The sequence below is a fragment of the Heterodontus francisci genome, unplaced genomic scaffold (assembly GCF_036365525.1).
Source record: "Heterodontus francisci isolate sHetFra1 unplaced genomic scaffold, sHetFra1.hap1 HAP1_SCAFFOLD_84, whole genome shotgun sequence".
NCBI classification, from domain to species: Eukaryota; Metazoa; Chordata; class Chondrichthyes; order Heterodontiformes; family Heterodontidae; genus Heterodontus; species Heterodontus francisci.
This window is the reverse complement of record NW_027140330.1, coordinates 967,357-980,098: the sequence shown is the minus strand read 5'-3', so window position 1 is coordinate 980,098 and position 12,742 is coordinate 967,357.

The following is a 12,742-nucleotide window of genomic DNA, read 5'->3' as shown; positions in this document are numbered from 1 at the left end:
TGAACCGCTGGAGTCCATCCAGGGTAGGTACACCCAGAGTGCTGTTCGGGAGGGAGTTCCAAGATTTTCACCCAGTGTACTAATTATTCGCTTCACAAGGTTACTGGTCCCAGCTCGGTGTAAGTGAAGCCCGTCCAAGTGGAATAGCTCCCTCTTTCCTCAGTACTGATGCCAGTGGCCCAGGAAGTGAAACTGCTGCCTCTCACGCCACTGTTTCTCACCCACATTTAACCTTGTAATCTGCTTTTCCCTGTGCCAATTGGTGGGCTGGTGAGGCTGGGTCTCATCTGAAAATGTCTAAACTGAGATTGTTAGATTTTTATTCAACACGGAGATTAAGGGGATCAATAAACACGGGTTTTGGAAACAAAAACAACTGAAATCAGGTTGCAGTGAAATGTGAATTTCTGGCCTCTGCTTTCTAAGTCCAGTGCTCTAACCTGCAAGCTATGAAACCACCTGCCCTGCAAAACCCTATTTTAATGCTTAATGCTTTTAAGAAGAAGGTGCTGTCCAAACACACCTTCACAATCCTTCATCACCAAACAACCACGAATAGTATAATACAAAAGGAGGCCATTCAGCCCATCCTCCCTGTGCTGGCCCTTTGGTGTCCTATCCAATTTCTCCCACTAGCCCCTTTGCTCTTTCCCCAAACACCTGCAAATTTTTCCTTTTCACTATTTACCCAGTTCCCTTTTGAAATTTGCTGTTCAAATCAGCAATTCAGGAGAAAGTTATTTCCCCAGAGATTGCTGAGAATGTGGAACTCACTAACACAGGGAGTGCTTCAGGTGAATGGTACCGATACATTTAAGGGGAAGCTGGATAAACACAAGAGGGAGAAGGGTATAGACGAATATGTTGATGGGGTGAGATGGAGAGGAGTGGGAGGAAGCTCATATGGGGCATTAACACCAGCATGGACCAGCTGGGCCGAATGGCCTGTTTTTGTGTAATTCCATTGAATCTGCTTCCACCAGCCATTCAGGTAGCGCATTGCAGATCACAACAACTCACAGTGTAAAAAATATAAATCCTCAGCTCCTTTCTCACTGGATCTTTGGTCAATTATTGCCAAGAGCTGGAAGTTGAGAGCAGGATAAATAGAATGTTTCAGCCAACACGGACATGATGGGCTGAATGGCCTCCTACTATGCGAAAATGTTTGTATGTTTCTATATACAATCTCCGTTTTCTGGTTATAGAGAGAGGGGGAAGGGGCGAGACAGAGCAGATAGTGACAGATGGAGAGATTGAGAGGCAGGGAGCTTCTTTCTCCCGGGTTGGCCTTCGAGCTATTTAGAAATTGAAAGTACCTGATTTGCTTTTTGAAGTTGAACTTAAACCTGAGCAAAATGCTTTCAACCCCAGTGATATTTGAACTCACAGCCACTCATTTACAAGACTAGCTGTAAATCCTGAGTTTTGGGGTGACCTGCACCCCAGTGCTGGACATTCCCCAGTTAGTGCTCCATGTTTGAAAAATGATGTGCACGTCAGTTAAGCAAAGTTTGTCGCAGAATCACGGAATTTTTGCAGTACAGAAGGAGGCCATTCGACCCATCGTGTCTTTGCTGGCACACCGAACGACCAATTAACCTAGTGCCACTGCCCCAACTTCTCCCCATAACACTGTACCTTGTTCCTTTTCACAGAACAATCAAATTACCTCTTGATTACCTCAATTGAACCCGCCCCCATCACACTCTAAAGTAGGGCATTGTGGAAAGATAAGAATAACAGACTCACTCAAACACTCTCCCTGTGTAGATACTAAAAGAGCAGATCCAGTCAGAGAATTTCCCTGTGGCGATACTATAATAACAGCCCCACTCGCCCTGTGGAGATGCTCTGATAACAGACTCACTCAGTGACTCTCACTGTAACGATACTATAATTACAGCCTCAGTCAGTGACTCTCGCCATGGAGATACTATAATAACAGATCCACTCAGTGACTCTCATTGTCGAGATACTATAATAACAGAGCCATTCAATGACGTTCCCTGTCGAGAACCTGTAATGATAGAACCACGCAGTAACTTTCAATGCAGAGATACTTTAATAACAGACGCACTTGGTGACTCTCCCCGTGGAGACCCCATAAGAAGAGACCCTCTCAGTCAGTCTCCCGTGGAGATCCTATAATAAATGTCTCACTCAATTACTCTCCCTGTGCAGATACCATAATAACAGACCCACTTACTGACTGCCCGTGAAGATAATAGAATAACAGATCCAGGCAGTCAGTGGCCCTGTGGTGATTCTATAACAAGCATCCCATTCATGTGCCTCACCATGATGTGGTGGTACTATCACAACAGACCCGCTCAGTCACTCTCAATGTGGCAGTACTACAATAACAGACCCATTAAGTGACTCTCCCTGTGGAGATGCTACAACAACAGGCCCACTCAGTGACTCTTACTGTGAGATAATATAATACATGGACCCACTCACTCTGTCTCCCTACATACATACTTTAATTAAAGACCCACTCAATGGCACTCCCGCTTGTGATATTACAATACCAGATCCACTCAGTGACTCTCCCTGCGGAGATACTTTACTACCACACCCTCTCTGTGACCCTACCTGTGGAGATACTATGATAATGGACACACTCAATGATTCTCGCTGTGGATATACTGTAACAACAGGCCCACTCGCATAGTTGAAGGATTTTACATATCGACATTCGGTTTGTACCAGTAACCTGGAACATTCCAATGTTGCCCTTTGTGATGATTTGATTGGTGGATAGCTGTTGATAATCTCTCTGAGAGTTGAAGGTTTTATCGCGACTATCCCCATTCACGGTGCAGGTAATGGTGACTGTCTCTCCAACAACATACACCCCAGGCGGTTGATCAAGCGATATCACTGTTGTTGTGAGCGGATCTGTGGTAATATAAATGGAGAGCACAATTAGAAATTGACTAGTGGAACTTAATGTAAAAAAGCAGATTGATAACTCAATACCGATTGCTCTCTGTTGAAGGGAAGTGTTACCTTTGAGGACACAGATCCCACAAAAATATATTTCGAAATTTGATTTAAAAAATGAAACTAAAATTTACATTTCCATAGCGCCTTTCAGTAACTCAGGATGTGCCAAACCGTACCACAGCCAATGGCGTAGATCTGAACTGCAGTCACTGCTGCAATTTAGGAAATAAAGATGCTCGGCAGATTGTAAGAGCAAAGACATTGAAAGACATGCAGGAAGAAATAGTTTTAAAATGCAGTGTAAATATCCACAATAAATGAAGAGGGAGAATATAATATTACATTGAAATTCAAGGAGGCTGACATATAAAGGTGTTGAGGTTATGCTCTTGTTTAATGTGGCTGTATTTAAACCACAGTTAATGCTGGGCACAACAGCTCAGGAATGATATATTGTCCATTTATTAGGTGCAGCACAGATTCACCAGAATGATACACTGGCTAAATTAAGAGAACATACAGAAGAGCCATGCATGATCTAATTGAGGTGTTTGAGAGCGATGAAATATTTTATTTGCATTCTTTCAGGGTGTGGCGTGGCTGCAAGGCCAGCATTTGTTGCCCATCCCTAAATTCCCTTGAACTGAGTGGCTTGCTAAGCCATTTCAGAGGGCAGATAATGGTCAACCACACTGGAGCATCTGGAGGCCAGACCGGGTAAGGGCGGCAGATATCCTTCGTGAGAGGACACGAGAAACCAGATAGGCTTTTAGAGCAAACGATGACAGTTTCCTGGCATTATTAGAGATACTAGATTCCAATTCTCGATTTATTTTAATTAATTCATTTTAAATTACACCAATTGTCTTGGTGAAATGTGAAGGTGTAACCCCAGGGCATTAACATTAATCTCTGGATTGCTAGCTCCTGGCATTAACACTACGCCTAACCCTCCCGTACCAGCTCGGTGGACAGAAACTGTCCCGTCTGGTGTCAGAGCCCAAAACAATGGGGCGATAATGTCAATATTCGAGTTTGGCCATTCAGGAATGATGTTGGGAAGCTAAACGTTGCAGGAGGAGTAGTTTAAGTCTGTCACTCCGTCCTTCAAAACACTTTGCAGACTAAGTCAATTGAAATTTTAAGTCTTGAGATTGATACTTCGTTGTTAGCCAAGGCGATTAAAGCATATGGAAGCAAGGCGAGTAAATGGAGACAAGGTAAACATCAGCCATGTTGGACCTGATTGGATGAACCAGCGTGAGGTGTTGGATGACCTACTCTTAAATTCCGATGCCACATTTTAGGAATTGGGTGGCGAACTGAGAGAAATCTAGAAGTAATGAAAATATTCAATAGAATATTGGTCGGGGACCACCTGGAGTGCTATGTGCTGTATTGTAACCCTCAAGAGAGAAAGGAAATGGATGAACTGTCGGAAAGTAACCACATTTCCTATAGTATCTTCCCAATGACAGCTGCTGATATGCAAACCTACATCACCGGTATCAAAGTCAGAACACGATTAGACACAGACACAGAAATTAAATGTTATAAAAGGAAACTGAATAATTTAAAAGTACAGGACTGTGACTACTCCTTGTTAGTATTTTCGAGAGACACATTGACACTAACCTTGCGAAGCGCTCCACCAAATCCACTCCACACCCCAAAGAAAAAAACTAAAAAGGGAAAAAATGAAGTTATTAAACGAACATTACTTTTCATGGGATCATACAATGATATATCACAGAATGAAGGTTGTTCGGCCCATCGTGCTTGCACTGCCTCTACGGTAGAGCTGTGTAATCAATCTAATTCCCCTAATCGTTCTCCGTCGCCCTGTATTTACCCATTCACATTCTTATCTTGTGACATATTGAATGTTAAAATTGAATCTGCTTCCACCTCTATTTCAAGAAGTACATACCAGATCACAAAAACACGATGTATTAAACAAATGTCATCATGCCGTGTCTTGTTCCTTTGCCATTCAAGTTAAATCTGTGTCTCTGCTTACCAGCTCTTCGGCCATTGGGAACTATTTCCTGACCCAGTCCATCAACAACTTCAATGATTTTGAACACCTCTATCAAATCTTCTCTTAGATTTCTCTGTCTTAAGGAGATCAATCCCAGCTTCTCCAGTCACTACGCATAATTGTGGGTAAGGACTCGGAATATAGTCAACATTTAGAACCATATATTTCAGGAGAGAAGTGGAGAAACACTCCAACACGAACAGGCTGTTAGAAATTTAAAACTCTCTTCTGCAAACAGAAATTTATGCAAGGTTCATTGCAAATTTTAAATCTGACATAGATAGATTTTTGTGAACCAAATGTATTTACGGATCGGAGGCAAAAGTGGAGATGTTGTGTCAGAGCAGAAATCAGCCATAATCTCATTCAATGATAAAACAAGCTCGAAGGGTCAAATGGCCTCTTCCTGTCCCTATGTTCCTACGGCCAGATGCAGGATAGTGACTATAGTTCTTTATATCTAGAGGACTAGAATACAAGGAGGTAGAAGTAATGCTTCAGTTGCAGAAAGCCCTCGTTAGACCACACCTGGAGTTAGATTCATAGTCATAGAGTTATACATCACAGAAACAGGCCCTTCGGCACATCGTGTCTATGCCGGCCATACAGCACACAACTATTCTAATCCCATATTCCAGCACTGGGCCAGTAGCCCTGTATGCTATGGCGTTTCAAGTGGTCATCAAAATATTCTTAAATGTTGTGAGGGTTCCTGCCTCCACCAACTCTTCAGGGAGTGCGTTCCAGATCTCAACCACCCTCTGCGTGAAAAAATGTTTCCTCAAATCTCCCCTAAACCTCCTGCCTCTTACCCTAAATCTATGTCCCCTGGTTCTTGACCCTTCCGCTAAGGGAAAAATATTCCTGCTATCTAACCTATCAATGCCCCTCATAACCTTGTACACCTCATTCATGTCACCCCTCAGCTTTCTCTGCTCCAAGGAAAGCAACCCTAGTCTTTTCAATCTCTCTTCATAGCTGAAATGCTCCAGCCCAGGCAACATCCTGGTGAATCTCCTCTGCACCCTCTCCAGTGCAATCAGATCCTTCTTATAGTGCGGTGACCAGAACTGTACACAGTACTCCAGCTGTGGCCTAACTAGCGTTTTATATAGCTCCATTATAACCTCCCTGCCTTATATTCTATGCATCGGCTAATAAAGGCAAGATCATAAGAACTAGGAGCAAGAGTAGGCCGTCCGGCCCCTCGAGCCTGCTCTGCTATTCAATGGCTGATCTTTTCGTGGACTCAGATCCAATTACCCGCGTTATCACCGTATCCCTTAATTCCTTTATTGTTCAAAAAGATATCTACCTTAGCTTTAAAAACGATTACTGAAGAAGCGTCAGCTACTTCACTGGGCAAGGAATTCCATAGATTAACAACCCTCTGGGTGAAGAAGTTCCTTGTTAATTCAGTCCTAAATCTGCTCCCTCTAATCTTGAGGCTATGTCCTCTTGTCCAAGCTTCATCTGCCAGTGGAAACATCCTCTCTACTTGTATCTTATCTATCCCCTTCATAATGTTATATGTTTCTATTAGATCCCTCCCTCATTCTTCTGAATTCTAATGAATATAATCCAATCTATTCAGTCTCTCCTCATAAGCCAAACCCCTCAACTCCGGAATCAACCTAGCGAACCTCCTCTGCACCCTCTCCAGTGCCAGTATATCCTTTCTCAAGTAAGGAGACCAAAACTGAACACAGTACTCCAGGTGCGGCCTCACCAGTACCTTATACAGCTGCAACATAACCTCTCTGCTTTTAAATTCAATCCCTTTAGCAATGAAGGACAACATTCCATTTACCTTCCTAATTACTTGCTGTATCTGCAGACCAACCTTCTGCGATTCATGCACAAGGACACCCAGGTCCCTCTGCAAAGCAGCATGCTGCAACTTTTTACCATTCAAGTAATAATCCTTTTTACTGTTACTCCTACCGAAATGAATGCCTTCACATTTATTGACATTGTATTCCATCTGCCAGACCTTTTCCCACTCACTCAATGTATCCATGTTCCTCTGCAAAGTTTCACAGTCATCTGCACGCTTTGCTCTGCCACTCATCTTAGTGTCATCTGCAAACTGTGACACCCTACACGTGGTCCCCAACTCCAAATCATCCAATTAAATTGTAACCCATATGCCTTCCTAACCACCTGATCTGCCTGTGCTGCTTCCTTCCGTGATCTATGGACAAGTACACCAAGGTCCCTTTGACTTTCTGTAAGTCCTATGGTCCTACCATCAATTGTGTATTTCCTTGCCTTGTTAGTCCTCCCAAGGTGCATCATCTCACAATTTTCGGGATTAAATTCCATTTGCCACTACTCTGTCCATCTTACCAGCACATCTACATCTCCCTGTAACCTAAGGATTTCCTCTTCACTATTTACAACACCACCAATTGTCGTGTCATCTGCGAACTTACTGATCATGCCTCCTATATTCACGTCTAAATCATTAATGTACACTACAAACAGCAAGGGTCCCAGAACCGATCCCTGTGCTACACCACTGGTTGCAGGCTTCCAATCGCAGAAAAGCAACCCTCGATCATTACTCTCTGCCTCCTGCCACGAAGTCAATTTTGGATGCAATTTGCCAAATTGCCCTGGATCTCTAATTCACCAATCTCCCATGTGGAACCTTATCAAAAGCCTTACCGAAATCCATGTAGACTACATCTACTGCTTTACCCTCATCGACACATCTAGTCACCTCCTCGAAAAATTCAATCAAGTAGTTAGACATGATCTCCCCTGAAAAAGCCATGTTGACTATCCCTAATTAATTCCTGCCTCTCCAAGTGGAGATAAATCCTGTCCCTCAGAATGTTTCCAATATATTCCCAACCGCTGATGTTAGACTCACTGGCCTGTAAGGATCTGGTTTATCCCTACTGGCCCTCTTGAATGATGGTACCACATTCACTGTCTTACAGTCCTCTGGTGCCTTTCCTGTGGCCAGAAAGGTTTTGAAAATTTGCGTCAAAGCCCCTGCTATCTCCTCCGTTGCCTCACATAACAGCCTGGGATACATCTCATCTGGGCCGTGGATTTATCCACTTTTAAGCCCGCTAAAACAGCTAATATTTCCTCGCTTTCAATGCTAATATGTTCAAGTATATCACAGTCCCCCCCCCCCCCCGATCTCTACACCTACGTCGTCCATCTCCATAGTGAATACCGATGAAAAGTATTCACTTAAGACCTCACCTATGTACTCCAGCTCTACACAAAGATTGTCACGTTGGTCCCTAATGGGCCTGAGTCTTTTCCAGATTATCTTCTTACCCTAGATATACTTATAAAAAGCTTTGGGATTTTCCTTTATCTTCCCCGCCAGCGTTTTATCATGCCCCCTTTTTGCTCTCCTAATTACTTTTTTAAGTGCCACCCTACACTTTCTACACTCCTCTATTGCCTCCTCTGTTGTTAGCACTTGGGATCTACCGTAAGCCTCTTTTTTTTCCTGATCCAATGCTCGATAGCCCTTGACATCCAGGGTTCCCTGGTACCTTTCACCTTAACGGGTACATGTTGGCTCTGGACTATCAATATATCTTTTTTGAATGATTCTTACAGAAGTGAAGTAGACTTCCCTACACAAAGACAAGAAATGCTGGAATCACTCAGCACGTCTGGCAGCATCTGTGGAAAGTGAAGCAGAGTTAACATTTCGGGTCAGTGACCCTTCTTCGGAACTCCGAAGTTCTTCATTGTTTGAATATATTAATTGAGTTGTGTTACTGGGATCGATAGATTAGATTTCCTTTAACACTCTGCTGCAGTCTCTCCCTGTGAATCTTACCCGCTCCTCTCACTGTATAGAATCCTCTGTCTCCTCATCGATTGCTTAAGTTTATCCACTTTCCAAAACCATTTCTCCTCTCTCCCCTCCAGCTACAACATGTCTCTCCCCTTTCCTCCCTCCCAATCTCACTCACTGGCTCCACCTCCAGCTGCCACGTCCAACCTGATAGGAATACTGGAATATAGGAGCAGGAGGAGGCCACTCAACCCTTCAAGCATGCTCTGCCATTCTAGATCATGGCTGATACCAGAACTCAAACTATGCGCTGCAATTTTTAACCTTTTCCCAATTGGTAATGGTCCCTGTCAGTTCCCTAAACCCAGAGCAAAAGAAGAACTATACATCCAGCTGTCCCCAACCCTTCAAAACCTACATTCTGGAGACAAATTCCCAATTAACCCACTGGATTCCATCTCCATAAAACCCCTTCTGATTTCTCCAGGGGCACTGCATCCTCACTCAGTACTTCCACTAGATCCGGTGCTGATTTTATTCACTTTATGTATCAATTTTCCAATTCACTATTCATAATTATGTGTTCAAACATTTCACTGTGACAAAGCACTGTGCAAGTCAATGAATCAGTTTTCGCTGCTCGATGCAACAACACAACTGGAAATTTCAGCCCAGATCCTGTCAAACTGCAGCTTTGTCTCAAGGTCTGATCAGTAATTTCTCTGCTTCCCTTTCTCTCTCTCTTCCAGTTAACTTGGTGGCGATTGTGATCCTGTCCCGAGGAAAGTGCGGTCTCTCCACATGTATCACTGTCTACCTGATGGGAATGGCAGTGGCTGATCTCCTGGTGGTTATCACTGATCCCATATTGACTTGTATAGTTGCAATTTATTTCACAGGTTCATTCCTGAGAATTACTCCTATGTGTTCTCTCATTTTCGTTCTGCTTAATGCAGCTCCAGTTGTTTCTGTCTGGCTCACAGTCACTTTCACCTTTGATCGATTTGTGGTCATTTGTTGTGAGAAGCGGAAACAAAATATTGCACCGAAAAAATGGCGGCTGTGGTTATAGGAACAGTGAGTATGCTGGGCTGTTTAGAGTCTGTCCATTGGTACTTTACATAGGAACAACATTACATTACTGATAATGTTCCCATTGATTGTTCCACTAAACCGAGCATCTTTACCTGTCCCACATGGGGGGCATTTGAGTTGTTCAACCTAATTTTATCCCCTTGTGTCCCGGTCTTCCTGATTTTGATGCTCAATGTTCTGACTGTCAGACGGAATTTATTCTCCAGTAAAGTCCGCAGGGGATTCCGGGGCCACAGTAATGGAGAGAATCACAAGGACCCAGAGATGGAGGATCACAGAAAATCAATTATTTTACTCTTCAGTATAACTGGCAGTTTTATACTGTTATGGATGACAGTGCTTCTGTTTGTCATATATCGGAAAATTGCAGATATTCAGCATTATTCCTCCTACACTGACCCTCTTTTTATCATAGAACAAACATCAAAGATGCTGCAGCTTCTCAGTTCCTGCACCAACACATGCATTTACACTGTGACCCAGACTAAATTCAGACAGGAGCTGGAGAAGGCTGTTCAATTCCCTTTCAATCTCATTGTTAAATTAGTGAAATCATAGTAAGACGCTGAAGGGTTTCAAGCAATTGAAGTAAATGTAATTTCATATTCCATTCCCTACACTCCCCACAGGACAGAAAGTGCAATTTATAGTGACGGCATTGAGCAGTGAAATGATTTTACGTCTGATTCTGAAATTATATTTTATTGATAATCTGATCTATTGAGGCGGGACTTCCTCTGCAAAATGTTCATGACTTGTTTCTCAAAAAGGGCGAAATAGCAATGCTCTGGTGGACTTCAACTAAGCCCACCCTGGACCCACAGCTAAATGGATAAAGTTGTAAATCACAGTTATTGTGAGTTGGTGACAGTGGCAGTAACTGCAGTCAGACAGGGACACCAGCAGATGGCGATGGTGAGAGGGGGAACAATAACTTCGGTCAGAGAGAGGTACCAGCAGATGGAGATGGTGAGAGGGGGTCAGGAATTGCAGTCAGACAGCGACACCAGCAGATGGCGATGGTGAGAGGGGGGCAGAAACTGCATTCACACAGGGACACAAGCAGATGGAGATGGTGAGAGGTGCAGTAACTGCAGTAAGGCGAGGATATCAACAGATGGAGATGGTGAGAGTGTCAGTAACAACCGAGAGACAGGGAGAGCAGCAGATGGAAATGGTGAATGTGACAGTAACTGCAGTCGGACAGGGACACCAGCAGATGGAGATGGTGAGAGGATCAAGAATTGCAGTGAGACACAGACACCGCCAGATGGAGATGTTGACAGGGTACATAACTGCAGTGGGAAAGGGACACCAGCCGATAGAGCAGGTGAAATGGGACAGTAACTGCAGTGAGACAGAGACACCAGCAAATGGAGATGCTGAGCCAGGGATACTACTGCAGTCCGACAGGGAGGTAAGCAGCTTTAGATGGTGATAGGGGACAGCAACAGCAGTGAGACAGGAACACTAGCAGATGGAGATGGTGAGATGGGGATATTAACAGCAGTGAGACAGGGATACCAGAAGATCGAGATGATGAAAGGGGAAAGGAACTGCATTGAGAGAGGGGCACAAGTAGCTGGAGATGGTGAGACGGGACGGTAACTGCAGTGAAACAGAGAGACCAGCAGATGGAGATGATGAGAAGGAGAGTAACTGCAGTGAGGCAGGGACACCAGTAAATGGAGATGGTGAGAGGAGCAGCAAATGCAGGGAGACATGTACACTGGCAGAATGAGATTTTGAGAGGGGCGTAGTAACTGCAGTGAGCCAGGGGCACAAGCAGTTGGAGATGGCGACAGGGAAAAGCAACTGCAGTGAGACAGGGATACGAGGAGATGGAGATGGTGAAGGGGGTGGGGGGCAGTAACTGCAGTAAGACGGGGGCAGCAGCAGATGGAGATGGTGAAAGGTGGCCAGTAAATGCCATGAGACAGGGACACCAGCAGATGGAGATGATAAGAGGAGTATAACGGCAGTGAGGCAGGGATACCATCAGATGCAGATGGTGAGAGCGGTATAACTGCAATGAGAGAGGTTTACCATCAGATGGAGGTGGTGAGAGGTGCACAACTAAATGCCGTGGGATAGGGACACTAGCAGATGGAGATGGTGAGAGGGGACAGAATTGCCATCAGACAGGGACATCAGCAGGTGGCGATGGTGAGGAGGGCAGTAACTGCAGTGACACTCCTGGGCAAGCACGTGACTCAATGCTGCAACACGAGTGGAGGAAATGGTGTGATTGTTGGTGGCATCACGCCGGAGGTGGCGGGAAGGCATAGGATGATCTGTTGAATATGGTGGCTGGTGGGGTATAAGATGATGAAAAGTGGAGTCCTATTACGATTCTGGGAGGGAGGGGAAGGGATGAGTGCAGAAGTGGATGAAATAGTTCAGATACAGTGGAGGGTCCTGCCAAGCACAGTGTGGGGTAATGCTCGGTGATGAGAAAGGAAGGCATATCAGAAGTGCCAATATGGAAGGCTGGTTCATCAGAATAAATGCAATGGAGATGGAGAAACTGGGAGAATGGAATGGAATCCGTGCAGGAAGTGGAGTTGAGGAAGTGTTGTCCCAGTTGCTGTGAGTGGCCATTGGCATATAACGAACATTGGTTGATCGGATTTCCTAAGAAACGGAGAGAGAGAATTCGAGGAAGGGAAGGGTTTGAGATGGACCATGTGAGTGTGCGAGAAGGGTGGAACTTGGAGACAGATTGACTGACATTTTCGAGCTCAGGACGAGAGCAGGAAGAGGCACCGGACATTCATCAATGTACTGGAAGAAGGGATGAGGGAAGGGGACTGCGCCGGACTCAGCAAGGAACGTTCCACACATCCCATAGCAATGAAGGCAGAGCGAGGACACTTGCG